This window comes from Oryctolagus cuniculus, chromosome 4, assembly GCF_051225735.1.
Source record: "Oryctolagus cuniculus isolate XC-2025 breed Fujian yellow rabbit chromosome 4, ASM5122573v1, whole genome shotgun sequence".
NCBI classification, from domain to species: Eukaryota; Metazoa; Chordata; class Mammalia; order Lagomorpha; family Leporidae; genus Oryctolagus; species Oryctolagus cuniculus.
In genome coordinates, this window is record NC_142870.1 from 103,291,186 (window position 1) to 103,315,585 (window position 24,400).

The 24,400-nt window shown below is 36.8% G+C and overlaps 1 pseudogene; it reads left to right on the plus strand.

The window, feature by feature from the left end:
* Positions 1-21,430: 21,430 nt before the first annotated feature.
* LOC100342976 (phosphatidylinositol N-acetylglucosaminyltransferase subunit C-like) overlaps positions 21,431-24,400 on the plus strand; it is a 147,404-nt pseudogene continuing 144,434 nt past the window's right edge.

Sequence of the window (24,400 nt, forward strand, 5' to 3'; positions counted from 1 at the left end):
GTCATGTCTTCTTCCTTATAATAGTAAATTTTGTAATCTAAGTACTTTGTATCAGAGAAACTTTACCTTGCTGTACAAAGGCTCCCAAATACAGTACAGTCATAAAGTTTCTTCTTTGTAGATTCTGTTAATTTATACTTATTTTAGTACAGATAAATGTAGGACACTACTCCAGATTATTGGGCAACAAAAATGCCAGTGCGTCACTACCTACATTATAGTACGCGCACAGCACAACCACAGCCTGGGCAAGTCAAGGCCCTCACATGTCCTCCAGGTTCTTTCCTCTTCACAGGAGCTAGTTTAATGGATACTGTCAGGTCTCAACCAGTCTCAATAAGCTAGTTTTTTTTCTTACTTTTCACTAACTAGTTCAAATACAATATGTAATGTTTTAAATTTTTATAGACACCTTAGTAAAATGATCAAATACCATTAGTATTTGTCCAATAAAATACCATTAGTGGGTAAAATATTAACCAAAGAAAATGACACAAAGAATATTTTTGAGACTATTTTATTCTAGCTAGAAAAGCTATGGGATTCATAACGAACGGATATAATGACACTTTAACCCTGCTGTTTTTCAACATCAATAATAAGAGTAAATGAAGGAAGCGTAAAACACAAGAGCAGGATTTCAGGAGAAAAATCTACTGACCACTTGAATTTTGGATGCCTTAAAAGATACAAAAGGGTTCACAGTGCTTGTAAAGACTTTCACCCTTTAAGTAGTTCAAATCTTCATTTCATTTCTAATGTTATCCAGAAATAAAAAAACCTAATGCATTCAGTTAAGTATTCAAGTAATTTAAACCCAAGTATTTTCTTTTGTGGCAACAACACACTTATGGACTGAGCTTCAAAGACAGGCAAAATTAATTTAAAATAACTGATACTCTTCTGCTCAAGGACATGAGAACTGAAAACTCTGTAATCACACAAATGGCGTGTAATAAGAGAAGGAAAAAACAAGATGGTTCAATATAATCAATGTGTTCTTTTTAAAAAGATTCAAAAACAGATTGCTTTAATATGTGGCTAGATTCCCAGTAACAAGGTATTCTGAAATCTAAGGAACTACAGAAGTAAAACCAGAGTAAGTTCAATCTCCCTGTCATTTTCCCATAAATATTCCTATTGATTATTTTGGATTTCCTTTGTACTGTTACTGGGAGATTCTCTGCCTTCACCTTTCACAGTGATGACCGTGTTTCTGTGTGTCACACATCCTTAAGCATATTTTGTAAGACTGGACGGGCAGTGACAAATTCTTCAATTTCTGTTTGTTATGGAAGGCCTTTATTTCACCTTCATTCATAAGTGAGAGTTTTACAGGGTACAGTATTCTGGGTTGACAGTTTTTCTCTTAAGATTTGGCATATATCTCACCATTCTCTGCTTGCCTGTAGGATTTCTGATGAGAAGTCAGCTGAGAGTATAATTGGAGATCCTCTGAAAGTAATAAGGCATTTCTCCTGAGTACATTTTAGCATCTTTTCCTTATGGTTTACTGTGGAGAGTTTGACTACCATCTGTCATAGTGAGGATCTTTTCTGGTCATGTTATTAGGAGTTTTATGTGCTTCCTGTACTTGGCTGTCCCTTTTTTCTCCAGATTAGGGAAGTTTTCTGTAATTATTTCATTAAAAGGCCTTCTAATCCCTTCTCTCTTTCCACATCTGTAGGAACTCCTAAAACTCATATGTTGCATCGTTTGATAGTATCTCATAGATCTCTAACACTGACTTTTAGTTTCCTATTTCTTTTTTTTCTTCTTTTTTTTTTTTTTAGGTCTGACTGTAAAATTTCCAGAGATTTGTCTTCTTACTCAGATATTATTTCTTCTACCTCACTGAGTCTATTGTTAAGGCTTTCCACCACATTTGTTATTGGATCTATTGAATTCTTCATTTCCAAATTTAATATTTATTTCTCTTAAAATCTCAATTTCATGAGAAAATGTTCATTCATATCATTATGGATTTCTTTAATTCATTGATTTGATTCTGATTACTTTTAAGTATTGCTACAATCAAAAATATTTTTGAATTCTGTTTCTGGCAGTTCTTCAGTCTCTTCATTTTTACATTCTAGTATTGAAGTGTTGTTGTGTTTCTTTGGGGGTGTCATGTTGTCTTTCTTATTCTTGTTTTTTGAGTTGCTGTGTTTATTTTTGGGCACTTGTGGAGATACTTGTTGGTTGTTGTTTTTTTTTTTTTTTTTTTTTTTCCCTATGATGTGTTTTATCTTTGGACTATGCCTCTGTGGATTAGTGGAGTGTCTACTCCTTCAGTGAATACTCTGAAGCCTGTGCTGGGCGTGGCCAGGGTGTGCTCCAGGGTGAGGGCGGTGTCAAGGTGACACCCAAATTGGCCTGGTAAATTTCTTTATTATTATTATTATTATTATTATTATCAGAGGGAAGGATTACCCTGCTCTTTTTTAAGAAGTCCATTCAAACTTTTTATACATATTAAATTATTTATTATTTAGTTCTTTGTATATCCTGAGTATGTGCTTTATAACATATATGTGTTGAAAAGATTTTGTGTCAGTTTGTGAGTTTTTAAGCTTCTTCTTTAGAAGCACTACATTTTGGATTTTTATGAACTTTACTACATGATATATATTTTAATGAATTATGTTCTTAGTGATAGATCTAAGAAATCTTTGATTGGCTAACATCATAAAATTATCTCCTGTATTTTTTTCTAAAAATTTTATGTTCTAACCTCAATATTTTTTCTTTTGAGCCATTTTGATTCAATTTTATGCATGTTGTGAGGTAAGACCTAAATTTATCATTTATACAGATGGATAACCAATAGTACTAAATTTATTTGTGAAAAAGAGTTATCCTTTCTCATTGAATTGCCTTGGCAATCTTTTTGATGATACACTGACTCTAATTATAAGGGTTTATTTCTGGGCTTTCAGTCCTGTTACAACTATGAATGAGTCTATTCTTATGTTAGCACTAAGATATGTTGATTTCTGCAATTCCACAGTCATTTGAACGTCAGAAAACTCTTTATGCTTTAATGAATCAATTTTCTCTTATGAAACTAATGAGAGGCTTTGAACATTTTCTTCTCTGTGTAGTCTGTCTCCTTCAGGTGTTTTGTTTGTTTCCTGACATTTCCTTTCACTAAAGAAGCTTTATTCAGCTGTCTGTTAACTCTTGGTTATCTGCTCATGTTCAAAGGGGAAGAATAAAAAGCTCTTCAGAAGCTTCCAACATATAGGTGAAACTTGTGGACTTGGGGCTTCATTGTAGGATATGGTTCACTCATATTAAGAGTTTAGGGGTGGATTAAGTAATAATATATACATTCATGGATATCACTTAAAAATTCTTCATAATCAGAAATCTGCCTCTGGTTTTCTAAGTTAAGAAATAAAGAGAACATGGGGGAAAGATAGACTCATGCCGTCTTGACGAGTTTGAAATAGCCAGTTGCAGAAACAATGTATTCCCAGTTGAAGAATCATCCAATGTAAAACTCAGGCAACTGTTACAATAAAATTGTTTATATACTTCTAAATTTCTGAGATTACTTTTTCAATTTATATGTAGTCAAAGGCTTAATGCTCCACTATATAGTTTAATGAACAAAAAGCAAAATGCCTCAACTATTAAAATAACGATTCGTCATTTTTGCTTTGAAACTTCCAGGAATGTATGGTCTTTTGCTCCGCCACTTCCTTTGTGATTTGGAACCAGATACTTACCTCCTATGTGTATGTTGCATCTGAAAATAGAAACAAGGGTATCATGCCATACTGACTTAGCACAGGTTAAGGCACCCGAAACAATGCTAGAGGCAGCTGTAAGGTTTTTGTCTTTCTCCTCCTTCCTTCCTTTCTGAAAAACTTTCTCATGTTAACATTTTTAGAGTTTTTTTCATATGATTTTTTAATTTTTCAATTCGGAGCTACCAAAATATCCATGCTGGAGGATCTAGGTTCTTCAGGTTTCTTAAGTCATCTTTGACTGCTTTAAATTCTTTCACATCTGCATTTGCTGAGTTTACATCAAGCCATTTATCTCAATCAACTACTTGACTTTTCCATTTCTTGCTCTCTCTCATTTATTTATGTTTGTAAGCAAGTGGTTTGTTTCCTAAAAGCCACAGTGTCCCTGTGCTCCTCATTGTGTTCTTATGGTCCCTATTCTGAGTGGAGCTCTTGTATAAATGTTCTTAATGAATTATTTTAAGTTCCAAGTTTTTCAGTGAATCTATTTTGTTTTTCCCCCTGAGAGTTACATTTCTTAGAATTAAGGACATGTTTTGAATGATGTGTTTTTTCTGTATTTGCTTCACCAGACTTGCAAGTGTGGAAATGTAATTAAAGATAATGCACATTTTTCCACGAAATGTTAAAGAGTCCTGGCATGTGGTGCCATTTCTGCATTAGCAGTATCTCTTTTCAGGCTTTTTCCTTCACTTTGTTAGAGTGTGGGGGCTTCTGTATGAACAACTCATGATGTATAAAGTATGTACTCAATGACCTGCCCAGTGCTGCAGTTTGAATTCTGGGTGTTTTGTATTCTATCCTTGCCTTTGGACATCACAACAGGGATAGGGCCTTGAGGGAAGCTGCAGAATTGTGCTCAGTTAAGATGACCAGGATCTGTGATGTCATATGAGGTTTTGCTACTCGTACTTTCAGGATTCGCTGGTACTTTACTGAGGATTGTATTTGAGGGGGCATCTTAGGGTTCACATCATTCTTGAATCATAGAACTCCACTTCTATCGTAGAATTGGATGTTTTTCACTTCCCCTTTAAAATTTGTTCCTACTAGAATTTGTTTCTTTTAGGCTTCAGTATATCCAACTTGATTGCCTCTCCTTCAGATTTGTTGATGGTAGTGAGAATTATAATTATTTTATCTTTTCAATTGACAAATATCAGAGATTGGGTACAAGACATTAGCTTTTTGTATTTGCTCCTCCAGAATTTTGATTTCTTTTTAGCTGTTGTTTGTCAAGTCTCATGGCATTTGACATGCCTTGTTAGTTTGCTATTGATTGTACATACATGTATTTGAGTGAAAATACCATATAGTATCATGTTATCTGTGTATACATCATAAATAATGATATTATGTGGGGGCAGGCAGAGAATAACAGTCTTTGTAGATCTGGGTTTTCATTAGAGATTTAGAATTAGAGATTTTGTGAGGCTCTTTAACGTGACCATTTAAACCAGAATCTTTATGGGCATTATTTTTTGCCTCATCTCTTTTTCTCAGCACCCATTCCAATGCAATTACCACTTTTTAAGGAAATATAATGTACTTATTACGTATCTCTTAAACTCATTCATTTTCTCCAATTTCCCTTTTATTATCTTAGTGCAGCTCTCATCAAGTCTCTCCCAAATTACAAAAACTGTTCCTCACACTATATTTTTTCCAGTATGGCTTCTCTCCAGTTTGTTCCTCGAACATCTCTCCAACCCATTCCTCACAAAGCATAATAGTATTTCTGAATTCAACCTCTTCAGGTTCAGATGAATTCTGTCTTAATTTTGAGGAAACAGAAATGGCCATTGCTTACAGGGTTCAAACTAAATAGATTGTACATTGGTATAAATAGTATTCATCGTTAGCCCACATTTTTTGAACATACGATGCAAGATAATACAACAGATTTTTTGACCCCAATTTACAGCAATAGTGACGGTAGAGAAAACAACAGCAACATCAACAATGTGCTAGGCATTATGCATATATCATCTTTAATACCTTATATCCTGTGTCATAACTGCTTATTCAAAAAATAGAGAGGAAAATGGCACTGAGAAACCCAAGTGATAGCTCCAAGATTACATCTGGTAGCAATTGTAGTAATGCAGCTGATTTTTAATCTATCCGAATTTCTCAAGGTCTTTCTGCTACAGCAAACCAGAAACCTTTAATAACCTGTGAGGCCCATTTTCTTGCAAAACTAGTTTATTTTTATTAATTTGCTTGTTTTACAACAGGTATTTTTTCTAAGAACTTGACTGTCCTTCCTGAATTCAGTTAATGTCAACGTTAACAAGTATAGGCCAGTTCATGTCACAAAGTACACAGTTATTAATGCTTGCAAGAATTAAGAAAGAAGATTTCCAGCTTTTCTTTCTTTTTTTTTTTTTTTTTTGACAGGCAGAGTGGACAGTGAGAGAGAGAGAGACAGAGAGAAAGGTCTTCCTTTGCCGTTGGTTCACCTTCCAATGGCCGCCACGGCCGGCGCACCGCGCTGATCCGATGGCAGGAGCCAGGAGCCAGGAGCCAGGTGCTTTTCCTGGTCTCCCATGGGGTGCAGGGCCCAATCCAGCTTTTCTTACAAACATCATTTTTTCTCAAAATTTTATTTTTAAATTTTTATTCCATATTCATTTTTCTTCTTAGATCCATCTTCTCTCTTTAGCCAATGGTTCTTAACAGAGGGGAATTTTGTCCCTCAGGGGCTATTTGGCAATTCCTGGAGACACTTTTATTTTTAACAACTGTAGAAGTGGAAGATGCTATGACATCCAATTGACAGAAACCCACAGCAAATAATTATGTAGCCCAAAATGTCAATAGAACTAAATTGAGAGAATCTGCTCTTGACAAAGATTTTTTGCTTAGCCCAACCTTTAGTCAGATTTCTGAATCTTCTCCTAGGCTCATCTGGGCACTTGTTGTCAAGTCCAGCTTCATCAAGAATACCGCTAAAATCACATGACCAAGAGTCCCCCTACCTTCAAACCTGCTCACCCTTGTTACCTAATCAGGTTCTTCATCCTCCAGCATTCCCCAAGTGGTGTCTGATCACCCCCACCTGTCTGCAGCAAGAATCCCATTTGTTCAGTTTAGCCAGGATCCCTCTTATTCCTGCTGTTTCCTTTTAACTATTTTCCACCCTGGGAACCATCACTCTGCTCCTTGACTATAAATCACCACTTGCCCATGTTGTAAGTGGAGTTGAGCCCAATCTCTTTCCCTTACTAAAATGGTCCCTATACCTACCATTTTTCTTGAATGAAATCTCTATTATTATATTTTAGTAAGTATCACTGAATAACATTTTCTTTAATGTTTTAAACTGTGATGTAGAGATTCTTGACAATGAAAGAAAAAATCTTTTAGTGGTATAATAGAATTTTTCCAAAAGTAATTTGTGGTTTCTGTTTCTTTATTATTATTTTACATTCTTTTCTATTTTGATTGAGCTAAACTGAGTTCTGTCAAACTTAAAATAACCCAGAGCTTTATGTTGTTTTACTGCTATTTTTGTGTCACTGTGGTTTCATTTGGTTTTTTGCCAATTTTATAATTCTTATCAAAATGCTTTTATATATTTCAATATAGAATCACTGAATTTAGCTGTAATGATTACATTTTGGGAATGAACTTTGAAAAAGAGGTAAGTTGAAGAGACCATTAAAGATATGCTAGTTCCAAATTGAGGCCTTCATTTATGAAGTTCATGACTACTCATTCGATTATTATACAGATCCCATTTTCATTATCCCTGGCAGCAAGTATCTGTAAAGGAAATTAGAGAATATGTTTTGGAGGCAGTCATTTTGGCAAGAAGCCCAGAATTTGTGGTGGATAATTTTGACAGCAGAGGTCATCCTACCTGGCAATCATAGTTGGTTACCACTTTGGTCAGAGTTACTTTCATCTGTTACTCTTGAGAGAGATGATAGGGAGGAGTTCATCAAATCATTAAAATTTTTATCCTTTTCACATGGATAAATCCTAGCATTTGGTACAATTGGGGCCAATGCATTTTTGTAGATCAGGTCTTTTTGACAAGAGGGTATTAGTAAAATCATACAAATTTTTATTTCTTTTAAAATATTTAATTATTATTTTATTTACTTGACAGACACTCACGGAAAGAAAGAGATAGAAAGAAAAGTCGTGAGAGAGCTTTCCCATCTTTTAATTCTCCAAGTGCCCAAAATAGCTTGGGCTGGCCTAAAGCTGAGACCTGGAATAAAATGCAGATCTCCTACATGGATAATGACAGAAGCAATAAGCTTCAATTGCAAATTAAAGTTACTGTACATCAATGGATTTTACTTCTGGAGAGGAAAGAACCTCCCTGATCTTAGTTTTCATAGTATAAATTTGTAGCCATTGTGGAAAATCATGTGGAGATTTCTTAAAAAAAAAAAAACAAAACAAAACTAGGAATAGACTTGCCATGTGATGCAGCAATCTCACTACTGGGTATATACCCCAAAGACCTTAACACAAGGCATCAAGCAGATACCTGCACACCATGTTCATAGCAGCACTGCTCACAATAGCCAAAATTTGGAATCATTGAAAGTGTCCTTCATCAGATGAGTGGATAAAGAAAATGTAGTATATAAAACAATGGAATATTATTCTGCTATATAAAAGAATGAAATTCTACCATATGCAACAAAATAAACACAAAAATAGAGAGCATCATATTGAATGAAATAGACCAGACATGGAAAGACAAATACTTCATTCTCCCTTGCATATGGGAGCTAAAATTTAAAAAAACAAACAAAAGAAATGTCTGTGTGTATCAATGTTGCTGCAAAAATAGTTTTGTGAAACTTTATTTTATACCTTTGTCAAACCACTGGTTAATAATATTATACTACTATGGTTTAATGATGTGATTACTTTAGAATTATTGTATATGGGTGAAATGATCATTTTTCCATTCAATTGTTTATAGCCATTATCTATATTCCCACTAAACTAGGATCCTTTTGCTTTTTACTTGTTAAACTTCTTATGTGGTGAAGTATTACACCTTTCCCCAATAGTGTAAATTTAAAATATGTGGTCTCCAAAACTTAAAAAAGAAGAAAGGAAGGAGGGTGGGTGTTTTTAGAACTGTATCTACAAAGCAAATTGAATCTGTTAAAAGCTAATTAAAATAAAATAATTTAAAAAAAGATATCCATTTCATAGCATAATGATGGAAATTTGTAAACCAGTACCAACATCATGTTTATATATTGGATTTCCTGGTTGTTTTGGATTAGTCCTATAATCATACTGTGTTTCAATTTTCTCATTCATTAATATGGACAATTATTTGGTGATAAATATAAGAATTAATTTATTTAAAAGAAATACTTGGATGCTAATAAGTAAATAAGAAATGTGGTTAATATAATAGAAAACTTTTTAAAATTGAAATAAAATTCTTTGCAAAGAACTTACAAGATATTTGGGAGAGCCAAAGAAAATAATGTAAGTAGAGCGGTTGGTAAGCTCCTGAGGCTGTACATATAAGTGATCTTTGTGGCATGGAGAACTAAACTCCAAATCACGGAGGCCTGAAGGAGGCTTTCCCTGTCCTTAAGTGAGTGTCTTCCAGCTACATGGAAAATGCACTTTCAAAATATTTCCCTTCAAATTTACATAGTGTAAATTTTTTGATGTATTCTTTAATGATGGAAAAGATGTAATGTAGTAAAATCAAGTTCAGTCTGGATTCAGGATGCACCTTCTGACATGCTGATTCAATCAACTAAATAAAGGTCAAAGCGAAAATTAGTCTTGGTTCAAAACTCACACATACTTTTTCCAACAGCCTTATTCTAAGTCAGGCAAAGATAATCAAATTACTGATTTACATATTTGTTAAGTTAATTAATGTTCCCAGGATAATCCTTCAAATTAAATGAATTGACCTGTGTATAAACATAGTTACCCATCAAAGACTTGTCATAGTTATTTCAGCATGACTGATGGGGGTGAGGTCAGACCATGATTGCCCTGACTTGTGCTCTTGGAGGGCAGAGCCATGACCAATGAGAACTAAGCAGCCTCCCATGCTTCTCTGAGTGAAAGTCAATTTACTTTCTAGTCCCTTGTGGAACTGGGGCATTCTTTGTCCTGCAAACACTAGGGAGACTCAGTGCCATTATCACTCAAGGATAGACCTGGGTGTCCAATATGCAGAGATCACAAGATTTGGTTTGTCACTGTAAAGTCCTTCCTCTCAAATAGCTTAGCTTTCCTTTCTTTGCCATCTGGTGCTAAAGATGCTCTTTCCTTGGTAAGTCAAACAGGACAAGAATTATTTGTTGTGAAATACAATGATCATGTTTTGTTTTGAGTCCCAGGAATACCTGCTAATACTGAAAGCCTGTGTTTTGTATGAAGAAAAAGTCTTAACCCACATGGCATTCAATGTCTCTCTTCTCACCAGAGAACCAGTTGCACCATTATATTTTAAATCACACTGCTGAACTATTAGAATTTTTTATTTTTTTTTCATTTTGATTCTTTATTGGGATCTATACCTACCTATATCTATATAGCTAGATAAAATACATTCTCCCACTTCTTTATTTGAAAGGTTAGCATATGCAGTAAGCTCATGAAGCTGAGTAGGATGTGGAATTAGACAAAGAATAGCTTGAAGTCCTGGAAGCCTAGGCCTTAGAAGCAGGTGCACACCACATGATTAAGAGCAAATGTAATTGTGAGTAACAGGATTGTAGCAACAGAACATTAGCTTTTTGACTCATCTGAGATTGCACCTGCGTCTTTGTAGCTTAACTAGAAACTGCTTCTTTTCACAGGAACTGGATGGGTCTTTAGGAGGGATTGGTTACAAAGGAAAAGGTTAATGTGAGGCTATGACAATAAATGAAATAAAATGAACCTGCTATCTTTTAAGATGCATCTCAGATGAGGTATCAACAATAACAACACAGCAAATGTCATAATTGTAATGGAAAGCATTGGCTCAAGTTTTGGAAGATATTAGCCATCTGTGTCATCTTGTGAATTGCCTAATTTCCAAGGACTTCAGTTTCCTGAGGTTCATCAGATAAGACTTTTTTCTTGTTTTAAAATGCTGTAAGCTTAAGCTTATGACAAAGATCAAAATAATAGGCCCTGTTCAATAGTCAATGAATTTACAACTTAAAAGTAACTGGAGAAAATAATGTTGCAAATGCCAGCCAATTTGCAAAGCAAAAGTTTATATTTTGATTTAAAAAAGAAAGGTGAAATAAATGTGCAATTGAAAACCCAAGCAAGTTTGAGTTCTACTTGGGATTTAGTTTTACATTCTATCTATCTATCTATCTATCTATCTATCTATCAATCATTATAGATACATCAGTTTGAGAGGCAAACAGGGAGAAGGAGAGAAAGAAAGAGAGAAAGCTCCCATATGGTTTACTCCCAAATGTCAGCAATGGCAGAGCTGGTTCAGGCAAAAACTAGAAGCTGGGAATACAATCGAAGTCTTTCACATGGGCAGCAAGAACCCAACTATTTGAGCCATCTACACTCCCTCCCAAGGTCTGCATTAGTGGGAAGCTGGAGCCAGGCCTCACATCCCATGACTCCAGTGTGGGAAGCATGTGTCTCTGCCAACAACTTAAACACTGGACCAAATGTTCATTTCCAGACCTGCTTGTTAGGCAAAGCACTGGTCTTTCAAAAGGCAGAAAGTTGAAGTAAGCTGACAGAGCAGCAGAGAAAGTTCTCAGATTCAAAGTATTTTTCTCATTTTCTTTTATTCCTTTGGATCTTGGGAGACTATTATCTTCAAAATTTCCCTTAAATATTTAAATCGCAGAAAACATAGCACAAGTGGTTATTAGCAACTATGTTGATAACCATCTACCACGTTGCAAGGTTCATTGCTAGACAGGTCAGAATGAAATCAGATTGCTTTCAATATTTGGGAGAGAGGTGAACCGTGGGGAGCAGAGGCTTTCTACCTAAAGGAAATGGTGGTAGGGTGGGGACTGGGGGCACGATTTCAGGAGAAGCTACTTTTTGTCCATTTGTTTTTTTCCCTAAAGTATTTCCTTTTAATTTAGTACAAATGAATGTTCTTTCTCCACCTTGATGTTGAACCAAATCTTTTCTTTGAAAATATTTCTTCTATTACTTCTCGACCTTTTGGCTAAGATCAAGTGAAAATAGTTCTTCTGATTGGAGTCCATGTGATTTTTTTTCCAGTAAACTCCATTGCTATGAACTGACCATGAATACAGTTTCTACTGCTTTTATAGTTTTTCTTTTGTATTAACAAGCAATATTTGTACATCTTTATAGGGTATAATTATCATTTCATCACATGTAAATAGCGTTTCCTAATCAAGTTCAGGTAATTGAGATTTCCGTTCCCTTATCATTTCTTAATGACTGGGACCTTTGAGAATCTCTCTTCTAGTTCCTCATAAAATATAACACAGGTCTTTATGAACTATAGTCACTCCACAGTGCTGTGAAGCCCTAGAACTTATTCCTTCTGTCTGTTTAGTTCACCAAAAAGGTGAATATAAATCTGCCAAGAGAAAAAGTATTGAACACTCAGACAAACACAGAACCTTGACGCTTAATGGTAGAGTGAGATACAATGGAGAATACGAAAATACTGAAAAAAGCAAAAGTGAAGAGAATGGAATATTTTTTAAAATAAAAAGAAAATCTGCAGCAACAGAAAACAATAAAAAGTTGTAAATTTGGAGGAATCCTTCTGTATATGCTTTCGGATTCACTGAGCATTGACATGTATCATTTATTCATTCTTTTAAAATGAAAGGCAGAGGGGGGAGACAGAAATAAAGGGGGAGGGAGAAGGAGAAGGAGAAGGAGAGGGAGAGGGAGAGGGAGAGGAAGAGAGGGGGGGGGGAGAGAGAGAGAGAGAAAGAGAAAGAAGGATATCTGATCTGCTGGTTCACTCCCCATATGCCTTCCACAGCCAGGGCTGGGCCAGGCCAAAACCAAGAGCTAGGAACTCAATCTGGGTCTGCCACATTGGTGGCAGCAACCCATGTGCGTGAGCCATTATCTGCTGCCTTCCAGGGTATGCAAGCTGGAAGCTTGAATTGGGAGTGGAATTGAGACTTGAACTCAAGCACTCCAACATGGAATGTGGGTGTCTAAGCCACTGAGTCAAATACCCACTCCTGTAACTCTCCCTTTGGAAAGTCCTGGAATACAGGTCAGTGGGTAGAAGACATCTGGACAGAACCCTTCCAACAACTTCCGGATGGGACAGGTTAGGTTTGAACTTGGAGGGTGGGATTAATACCAGTAGTAAGAACTCAAAATCACAATATTTGGATTTTTTTCAAGATATCCTCCTGGGATGCTTCTCCTTTTGACAGGTACAGTAACACAGAGCCCCTCAGCTACAGCTTTGAGAGGGGTCAACTTTCTAGAAGTCAACCTTGCAAAATGTACCAGCATTTTTAAAATATCCATTGCTCTTTCACATAGTAATTATAATTATAGAAAAAATTAAGTCAGTAACCAGGTGTACACAATGTTATATGAACCAGAAACTCTAAAATGTTATTCTTAAAATTGAAAAATTGCATGTATATCAGTTTCCTAATGGTGCTACTTTGTGATGCACTACCATTTCAATACATTATTAAATGACATGGAAAATATATAAGGTGAATCAAATAAACACAAAAATATATAGAATGTGATACTATGTTCAAAAAACAAGCAATATTTAAAAGAAGACAGACCATAGCATCATGATAATAGTGATTTTGTTTGTGAGGTGAAATCATGAGTAATTTTATAGTCTGCCTGTATTTTTGTACTTTACACATTGTAGAATGCAAATCAAATAGTTTCCTAATCAGAAATGTGAAATAAACATAAATTTTAAGTGCCCACTTCACTTGGTACTATTCCAGGGAAGGATGTAGCCTTCTGAAATGCATCCCATTTTGAGCTTTTAGGTTTCAGCCAGATGCCAGGCACACTGACTGACATTTGGCGAGAAGGTTTCTTGGTTTAAAGTTCCCTTGGCCCAACTCTTAGAAGTTCATGGAACAGATGGCTTCAATTTGAAGGACGTATCTGGTAATAGACAAAGGCAAAGCTGTCCCTTTGTGCTAAAGGAAATAGGGCATTGACCAGGAGACATTTTCAGTTCTGGCATTTTTCTCTAGCTCTTTCAAACAAAGGATTTGTTGCTGAACTCTGGCTCACAGAAAGGGTAAAATCAATGTCACAGGAGTTTCTGTAGCTCATTTAAACAGCCTTGTGTTGGTTCACCTTACAGAGTATGGGCCAATAGACAAAAACTGAAGTGATCTGGAAAGGCAGTGGGTGTGCGTGTTTGTGTGGTGTAGCAGTGATGCTCCTCCGGAGATTTCCTTGTCAAGTCACCGCTTTCTGACTCTCTCATCCTTTGTGGGTGCTTAGAGGTAACAGATCTGAAGAGAGAACATTCAGGTAGCTGTGGTCAGAACCGTGTGCCACCTGTGATGAGCTCATCACGCTATCCGAACTTGTCTTGGTTCTGATGATCACACAGAAGAGGCAAAAGGAGTCTTTAACATGATTCACAGACAATGCATGGGTTTCAAAATTTTTTCACCACAATAAACTTATCTTTTAAATCCATTTCTCTATGAACTGTGTGAAATACCATCAGAGGAGGAACAATGTGGATGCCCCAAACATGAGTCTTTTTATGTTAACCTACAGCCAGCAGGAAATCCAGCTGATATCCTTGGGCCTTTACACAAATTTCTCCTGTAAGTTTCCCCAAAGTGGAATTAGCAAGATTGAGTGTTGCCTGCTGTATTTGCTACTTGTTTTACCTGTAAGTATTATGGTCATGTATTTAACATGATGGGGTGGGGGGTTGGTTGTTAATCACAGAAAACCTGAAAGGAGATAGTGCAGTTCAGTTTCTGGTGAGGTGAATCTCTATCCTCACTTAGCCTGGCTTCACCCGTTTTCTCAGTTTACTTCACTCTTGCAAACATTTCATATTCTCTTCCTACTTGTCACACTGACTAGGATAATTCCAGCACAACTTTAAACATCTCCAAATGTTTATGTCCAAATTATGAGTTATTTCTTTAAATAGGTTTATTACCAAATCTAAAATGCTTTTCTATGGATTTTCCTATTTTAATTCAATATATAGGTTTTCTCCTTTGATTTATTATCAGCTATCTATACAAATTACTCCATATTTGACCATTCTCAAAGTCATTAGGAAAGTTGAAACTAGAGAGGATGAGGTATAGGAAATTATATTGGTGATTTCTAGCTGTTCTTCATTAATCTCATTCTTGATTCTATATAGTATTTTGTATTAAACAAGATTTTCTAAGAATTTGACATACATCAAAGAAGAGTGAAAACATCAGTAGCTGGATAATTGAAAACAGCTGATTTGCGGTCTGACTTTTGAAGTCTAATTGTGTGACCTTGAAGATGTTACTTCATTTCTCTGACTGCCTCTCAAATGTCAGTGGCTGCTGCTTTACTTACTGGCCCATGCCTACTGTGAGATCAAATGGGGCATTGTGTGTGCAAAAGAACCATAAATCTCTACACAAACATAACATATCATCAATGTGAAATATTAGCCTTGGTGTCTATATGTTTCTGGAAAACTGACAAATAGTTTTATGAGCTGGGCAAGTTCTAAAAAACAACAAAGAACAAAACAAGAAAAATTCCCACAGAAACATTATCGTCCTTTTATGGAACTTTCCATTTTTAGCCAGGAGATTTTGAACTCTGATGGCAAAAGCCATGTGTCAATCATATTTATGCTCTCATTACTGGATGGAGTATCTCGCTCTCATTAGTTGCTCAGGTATGAGAAACCATAAGGGCATATATGTAGAAATGCAGCATTTTCCCATTATCATCGATTCCCACATAGAAAAGCTAAGACTTGTAGGATGAGCTGATCATATTAAATCACTCTGTCTGACTACCTGGGTGAATCATATCCAGCTGATCCACCCCATTTTCCTTGGTTTAGTTGATGATCCTCACTTGAACACCAGTCCCTATGGATACTTTGCAAGCTATTCAAAGATGAGAGAATTCTCAAGAACTTTCGTGTATAAGAGCATATGTCTCCGTGTCTATGTGACTTGCACACATGCATATTTAAAAATCTTATTGGAAAATGATAGCTTCAAAGAGATACATCATATACATTTCATATGAAGCTAATTTAGTAAAAAAAAATGGATAACATTTTGTAATCCCTAGAATGTTGACAAATGAATAAAACATTGAGGTGCAAATAACAATAGGAAGAGAACAAGAAGGGGCAGGAAGAAATACTGAGGAGCCACAAATACTAAGGTAATTCTCTATGCTGCTTTTTGCTAATGGTGCTGAAACTCATGCCGTTAAGAGAAATTCAATGTGATTTTTTGTTTTTTGAGATTTTATTCTTCTGGAAGAATCTGTCTGAAGTGAAACAAAGAGAGGGCTATTTGTTTGCTTTAATCCGGAGAAATGTCCAGCTGTCTACGGGAGCTGAAGAGAGACATCTGCGAAGGCTCTCTGTGCCAACAGGTGGCATCATTCACGCAGAAATACCTGATTAGTTATTAACATGACTACAGTGTTTAAGAACAAGTTGCAACTGTTTTAGGCAGTGCTGCTTATAAAAAATATTCCATCAAAATGTATCTAACAACACAGCAGAACATTATATATTTTGGGGGTATTGTAGTTCAATATGTGGAAGTTTTCTGCTTCAGAGAGCAAAATTTATGAGAATATTACATTTTACTTTCCAATACATTAGTACTTGTCAAAATCACATTTTAACAACAGTTGAGCAGATCAGATGTACCAGGAAGTGAAACCTGTGACAGTGATCCAATCTGTGACACTTACCTGCCCCAGTGTGTCTTTGTATGTACAAATACCTCAGTTTGAACATCAGCATTTTAGAATAATTTATACAGTATTAGAATCACAGAACCTAAAATATGTAAAATGGGCTTCCTACTCCAATTATTTTATTTTGTCGATATAAATCAATACCACAAAGTTAAAAGACTTTCCTAATGTTTCAGAACCAGCAGATAACAAAAAAGCATTCAACGTTCTGTATTTTCAGTGCCAAGTTGTCTTCCTTATACCACATTGTGTTCTTATATTTTTTGTTAAAGAATGATCATACTTTAAAACAACAGACATGTTCAATGATGAGGAACACATTGAATTATAGTGTCTTCATAAAATGGAGTAATATGAAGTCATGAAAATCGTATTTCAAGAATAACATCTAAAATGGTCATGGCATATTAAGTGAAAATACTGATTACAAAGCACACATACATTATGAACCTAGGTTTGTAAAACTTAAATTTATATAATCCAATTCAATATTATCACTTATTATCCCTGTGTGGTAATACTACAGATAATGCTTATGCACATATTAGTGTTATTTCGTTTTTTTAATTTATTTCCTTTATTTGAAAGGCAGAAATACAAAGAGAGAAGAAAAACATGTATGTGCTTACACATAGAAGAGGAGAGAGACAGGAAGAGAGAGACATATCTTTTATCTACTATTTCAGTCCCAAATTAGCCACAATAGCTGGGACTGGGCTGGCTGAAACCAGGAGTCTAGAACTCCATTCAGGTCGTCTGCATGGGTAGCAGGGGCACAACGACTCAGGCCATGTTCCACTGCTTCTCTAGGTGCATTATCAGGGAGGTGGATCAGAAGGAGACCATCTGGGGCTCAAACTAGTGCTCATTTGGCACCTCTGTACCATAGGCTGTGGCTTAACCTGCTGTGCCGTAACACTGGCTCCTCAGGGTTGTTTCTGATCAAGAGTTACATTGTTTTTATAACTAGCTAAATGAATGCATGTAAATCAAAGAGCAAGCTAAAGCTTACTTTGATCACTTGTGTGATAAGAGCATGTTATAAACAATGTACTAGAATCACATGGATATGAGTTTGTATTTTACCTGTATATGTGACTAGTGCTCTTGGAGGCTGTGTTTCCTTATCTGGGAAGTGGAATTAATACCTGCTGTACAGATTTTGGTGGTGATTGAGATCATGCATATAATGCATATGAAGTGCCTTCCTCAATGGAGACACATGCAGCCATTGAATAAATCTTGGCTCACTTCTCTTTTATGAGTTCATAAATTTTTTTAATGCAAATTGCTATGAAGTGCTATTTTCATTAAGTAGCCACAAAAATCTGATTTTTAAAATCTATTATGCTATTGTTGAAATGTCTTGCTGTCTAACAAGTGAAGATATCAAGGACAGAATATGAGTTACTGCTTGTGATATTCATGTGAGAATATAGGACAAAGGGAAGAGTGTACATACAGGGTTAAAATGCTTTAACTATTGATTCAATAGCACCAACTTCTTCAATATATCAGATACACATCCATTTTCTGGTTCTACTCTTAAGACATTAGAAACTTAACCATCCTGAATCTTTGAGGTTATTTACCTAAATCCCCCAGTATATGTGTGTGTATACACACACACACACACACACACACACATATGGTATTGAGCAACTCTAACTCATTAGCTTAATTATTTTTCTCCATTTGAGAAACAGCATGATCCAGATGTTGGATAATACCTACATGAGCTAGTAACTCATTTTATTTTAGCAATCGAGCAACTGGGTCCCATTACTGCCTTGGCACTCAGTAAAAATGTCGTGTTGCATTAATCAGGTAGACTGTACTATTAACCAGTTCTTCCACACATCTGCCATGCAATGTTAAGAGCCCTTCAGATCATCAGAGAAATGTTACGTTGTACACAGTCTGGATTTAGTGGTACACCTTTCACATATGTGAAAATTCTCCAATTAGAACCTCTGGTTTTCTATAATGGTTCTTTCTTGCACAGTATTAGAAACCAGAGAGGTGTCTATATGGAAAAACCTTCCGCTGTTTTGTTCTTTTCAAAAGTGTCAAGTGTCAAAACACCTACCCAAACAGCAGAGGAAATGAGAAAGTCAAGATGATGTTAAAAGGAAAGAGCAGAAGTGAGAGGTTTCACTGGATGGAATTCATAATGTAAAGTGAGTGAAAGCACCTTTCAACTCCCTTGTTTCACACCTGCATGATATTTTCTGTCACAAAAAGGTTCAAAATACTGTGTGGTCCAAAGAATTGGTAATGAATCCAATGAAACACCCAGTCTTCTTACCTGGGTTGCTATTTCTAATCATGCGGCTGACTGTTTAGAAGTCTGGATAAAACAGAACATATTTTTTTTCTTATAAAAGTTGCAGCTGCCTCCTGACATTCATGATGAAATATTTTCATGTTTCATTAACTTGGTGTCTACTGGGTAAATATGTGGTAGCATTTATGGCGAAAACAGGTGCTTTTGTCAAGACCCAGACATGTTTTTGTAAAATTTTGACCTAAAACGAAATGGAAAACTGAAGATGGCATTTCCTTTTCTATTATCTCCAATGTGGGTTTTGAGGAAGATATTTGAATGGTCTGAATGAAGGCTTTCCTCTCCAAAATTGGCTAAGTGACATTTTAATATATGGCCCAATTTGTTGTGCTGATAGGCTTGATACTAAAGTAACTCGGAAATGCATATTACTCTGTTCTGATGAGATAGGTAAGCAAGCTTAGACCCTTATCAAAAGGAGGCATTGATATGGGGATGTTCTCAGAAAGCAAACGTTTGCTGCATAGACTTAGTTCCACTTGGTGGACAGAGCTCTGCCTGCCACAGTTAGGTAGCCAGAAAATAGTACTTGGAACAGTGGATTGTCTCTGCCCAAAGGGAAATGCTTTTGTTTTTATCCACTTCTATTTTTCTTCTTCATGCACAGACAGGCACCAGTTTGAGGCTTGCTGACAGCAGAAACAGAGACCAACCACTGTGAGTGACATTCATTTCCCTCACAATGACCTCTTGATTTATAGTCTAACTATGCCTTTGTCTTGAATTAGCGAAAAAAGACTAGGATTGAAAATGATGAAACAGAGACTGCTGGGCTAAGAGGAGTCTCCAGGGGCTTGCGCTGTGACATAGCAGGTGAAGCCTCCGCCTGCGGTCGGTGCCAGCATCCTATGTGGATGCTGATTCGAGTCCCAGGTGCTCCACTTCTGATCCAGCTCTCTGCTGTGGCCTGGGACAAGAGTAGAAGATGGCCCGGGGCCTTGGGCCATGACAGAAGCTCCTGGCTCCTGGCTTCAGATCTGCTCAGCTTCAGCTATTGTGGCTATCTGGGGAGTGGACAAGTGGATGGAGGACCTCTCTGTCTCTCTCTCCCTCTACCTTACCTTTTCTCTTTGTGTAACTCTGTCTTTCAAATAAATAAATAAATCTTAAAAAAAAGAGGAGTCTCCAGTCATGTTACTTTGAATTAAGATGAAGTCTCCAAATCTTTACTGCTCAAAGTGTAGTGCATGGATATACAGCATTGGCATTGGCATCACCTGGGATCTGGTCAGAAATACAGAGCTCTAGTTAATACCTCAGAATCTGCACGTTAATAGGATCCTTGGGAATGTGTATGCATAGCAATGTTGAAAAGCATGGGTGCTTTGTTGAGACTCCTTTCACATACTAATGTAAAGTCTGTTTCGGAAAATGTCCCATGAGCTGAAGAGAAGAATGTATTTTCTTTTGGGATAAGTGTTTCATAATGCTTTCCATTTAGTCTGTAGCATAGTTAAACTCTAGGGTTTCATTCCTTAGTTTCAGTCTGGATGAACTGTCCAGTGAAAAGTGAGCTATTGAGGTTCCCAGCGACTACTGTGCAATCTCACTTCCCTTTAGAATCAATAGTATTTGCTTTACATACTTGGGTGGTATGGTTTTGAGTGTATTGATTTTTTTTATCATTATTTAATATGTGTCTGAAGTGAGTTTCTTGTAGGAAGCACACAGTTGAGTCTCGGTTTTTACCCATTCAGCCAGTCTATATCCTTCAATGGAATGAAATTAGTAATCAACCAGAGGAACTGTGGAAATCATTCAAATATGTGAAAATTAAACCACCTGCTCATGACCAGACAACGGATCCTTTTCACTGCTCTTATCAACATGTTCTGGGAGTGCCAACCAGGAAGGATGGTTGTTGGGCACAAAGCTACAGTTGGATAGGAAAGGTAACTTCCAATGTGGTGTAGCATGGTGAGGCATCTGATTGAATGCAACTAATTGTGTGTTTCAAAATAGCTAGTAGAGAGGATTTGGAATATTCCTAACACAAATGATGAATGGGGCGATGGGTATGCTAATTAATCTGATCATTACATATTATATACATGCGTTGAAATATCACACTGTACTCCATAAATGTAAACAACTGTGTTTGCTATGAATAAACATAGATATATTAAAAGGGAAAAACACTGGTGCATAAATAGTCATGCAAGGGTCTTACTACATTATTTGTTAAATAACACAGCCTCTAGAAACATTGGCTGATTAGAAAGCAATTATCAACTCTATTAGTCATTGTTCTCCAGGGAAATAGAACCAACAGAATGTAAATAGAAAGAAAGAGATTTATAAAGAATTAATTCAGATAAGTTTGTAGCCTAGAAAGTCTTAGGAGTTGCAGCAGTGTGCAACCCAGAGACTAAGGAGAGCTAGTGCAGTGAGAATCTGGTCTGAAACTGAAGGCAGAGAATCAAGAGACCCGATGGTGGGAGCTCCAGACCAAAGGCAGCAGGCTCGAGACCTCAGCAGAGGTAAGGTTGCATTTCCGAGCTCTGAAGGAAAGAAGACACAGATATCTCAGTGCTTGCAGTTAGCTGGGTATTTCCATTACTAGACGGACAGATCAGCATTTTTGTTCTGTTGAGGTCTCGTCTGATTGGATGAGCCCTTTCCATATTAGGAGGACAGCCTGCTTTACTCGGTCTACAGATTTAGATACTAATCTTAGCCAAAAATCCCTCACAGACACATCCAGAAAAATGTCTGACCAAACATCCGGACACCCTATAAACCAGCCAGGTTGACACCTAAAAACGTCCAAGGGTCTGTGTTGTGATGCAGTAGGTAAAGCCAACGCCTGAAGTGCCAGCATTCCACATGGTGCTGGTTCAAGTCCTGTCTGCTTCACTTTCGGATCCAGCTCCCTGCTATCATATCTAGGAAAGCAGCAGAGGATGGCCCAAGTCCTTGAGCCCTTGCACCCATGTGGGAGACCCAAAGCAAGCTCTTGGCTCCTGGCTTCAGTCTGGTCTAGTCCTGGGCATTGAGGGCGTTTGGGCAGCGGATGGAAGATCTTTCTCTCTCTGTCCCTCCTCTCTCTCTGTAACTCTGCCTTTCGAATATATAAATAAATCTTTTCAAAAACCCATCACAGAAAAGCACCTTGGAAGACACATGGTCCTGACCAATTCTGGATATTTTCCCTGTGCATTTAGCTCAGGCCACAGATAGTATCATAACTGTAACAGAATATTGTGCTCAGAAACACTTTCGAAATTTTTCCTTCTCTGTCTTCACCACCATATCCCAATAATCCCTCACTATATAGAGAACAGCAGCACTCTTTAAGAGAGAAAAGCCCTAAGAGAAAGTCTCCCATGAAGCAACTGGGTATCTTTTAGCATGGCTTACTTTAGTCTTTAGGTGTATCATGTTTCAGCTTTTCTGTCCCTACCTTATTCTATTAGAAGGAATTTCAGATATGGTTATAATAGTTTTTATATTCATCATTAACTATGGTAATTCAATTTTCCAGCTGATTTATATTACTTATAAAGTGTCATATCTATTATTAAAAACTCAAGATTGCTTACTGTGTTTCTTGCTGATCTATTAAAAAACTGGTTATGTGTGTGAGATAAGTGCTTCAGATGTGGGTGTGCTGTGACTGGAACATAATCAGTATAGTGTCATGATTGGATTGGTGGAATTTACTAGAAATTCCTTTAGGCGATAAATGATACCAATCTACAGGAGGGCAAGCTGCATCAACCTCTCTTGAATGAGTATTTTTCAATTTCTCTATTTTATAATAATATTATGTGATGGCAAAATGTGCAACAACATCTAGTTCAACAGATTTTGCCAGCAAAATCCCTGTAAGAAAATTCTAAATTTTAGGGAAAGCATACAATTTGCAATAGCATAGTTTACACAAATTTCATGTTTCTACATAAAGTCCAAACTTTCATGAACAAGAATGTCAAGTTCTGCATTCTACAATTTTTAAAAAATTTGTTCTGGCAAAAATTTTGTTTTCAGAAAGGTCTAGCACATGTGGACTCGCAAGAGCTCATCTGCCTTGGGTTGAAACTCCTCTGGTTCATAAAGTTCTTTGAATGCCAGGGTGAATTTTCTCAGAGTTCACAAAACTTATTTTTTTCCTTCCTACTTTGGGTATAAAAGCACCTAACCATCTACAGGTTCAACCAAATGCCGGTGGTTGTAGGCTTTCTAAGAATTTATTAGTAGACTTCATTGGAAGGCTGCTGGCCCTTGTCCCTTCGGGGGAATGAGAGAATTCCTGAATGATTGTAGAGATTGATTCCAAAATGTGAGCTACTCCTCTGGTTTATTAGCTGATATGTTTTATTTTCTTAATCATGAATTTGTTTATATTAGAAAAAATTTAAAACAAACTACCAGACATTAAAAAAAAACTCTGAAATTATGCTAGTCTTGAAATGTTTTCATGTGGGCACAATATGCAGGATTTGGCTGTATAGATTTAGTCAGAAAGTACTTTTCTCTTTTTGGCTGTTAATGGAATGAATGTGATATTTTCACATATCAATATTTTTGTGTTACTACTGCTTATTTTATACTACTGCTTTTCAGTAAACCTGGCTGCATTTCTTCTTTTTAATTTATCTTAATACAGCCGATCTCAAATGACTCAAATAACTTAATTCAAATGCATTTTCTCACAAAGTTCACTTATTTAAAAACAGATCATAGGCCGGTGCCGTGGCTCAATAGGCTAATCCTCCGCCTTGCGGCGCCGGAACACCAGGTTCTAGTCCCGGTCGCGGCACCGGATTCTGTCCTGGTTGCCCCTCTTCCAGGCCAGCTCTCTGCTGTGGCCAGGGAGTGCAGCGGAGGATGGCCCAAGTGCTTGGGCCCTGCACCCCATGGGAGACCAGGAGAAGCACCTGGCTCCTGCCTTCGGATAGGCGCGGTGCGCCGGCTGCAGCGTGCCGGCCGCAGCATGCCGGCCACGGCAGCCATTGGAGGGTGAACCAACGGCAAAGGAAGACCTTTCTCTCTGTCTCTTTCTCTCACTGTCCACTCTGCCTGTCAAAAAAAAACAAAACAAAACAAAACAAAACAAAACAGATCATTTATTTTCACTAGTTGGATCTCCGTTTTTTTCAGTTTTTTTTTATTTAATGAATATAAATTTCCAAAGTACAGATTATAGATTACAATGGCTTCCCCCCCCATAACATCCCTCCCACCCGCAACCCTCCCCTTTCCCACTCCCTCTCCCCTTCCATTCACATCAAGATTCATTTTCGATTCTTTATATACAGAAGATCAGTTTAGCATGCATTAAGTAAAGATTTCAACAGTTTGCTCCCACACAGAAACATAAAGTGAAAAATACTGTTTGAGTACTAGTTATAGCATTGTTTGTGATGACATGAAAGAGACTAAGAGAAATGAAATAAGG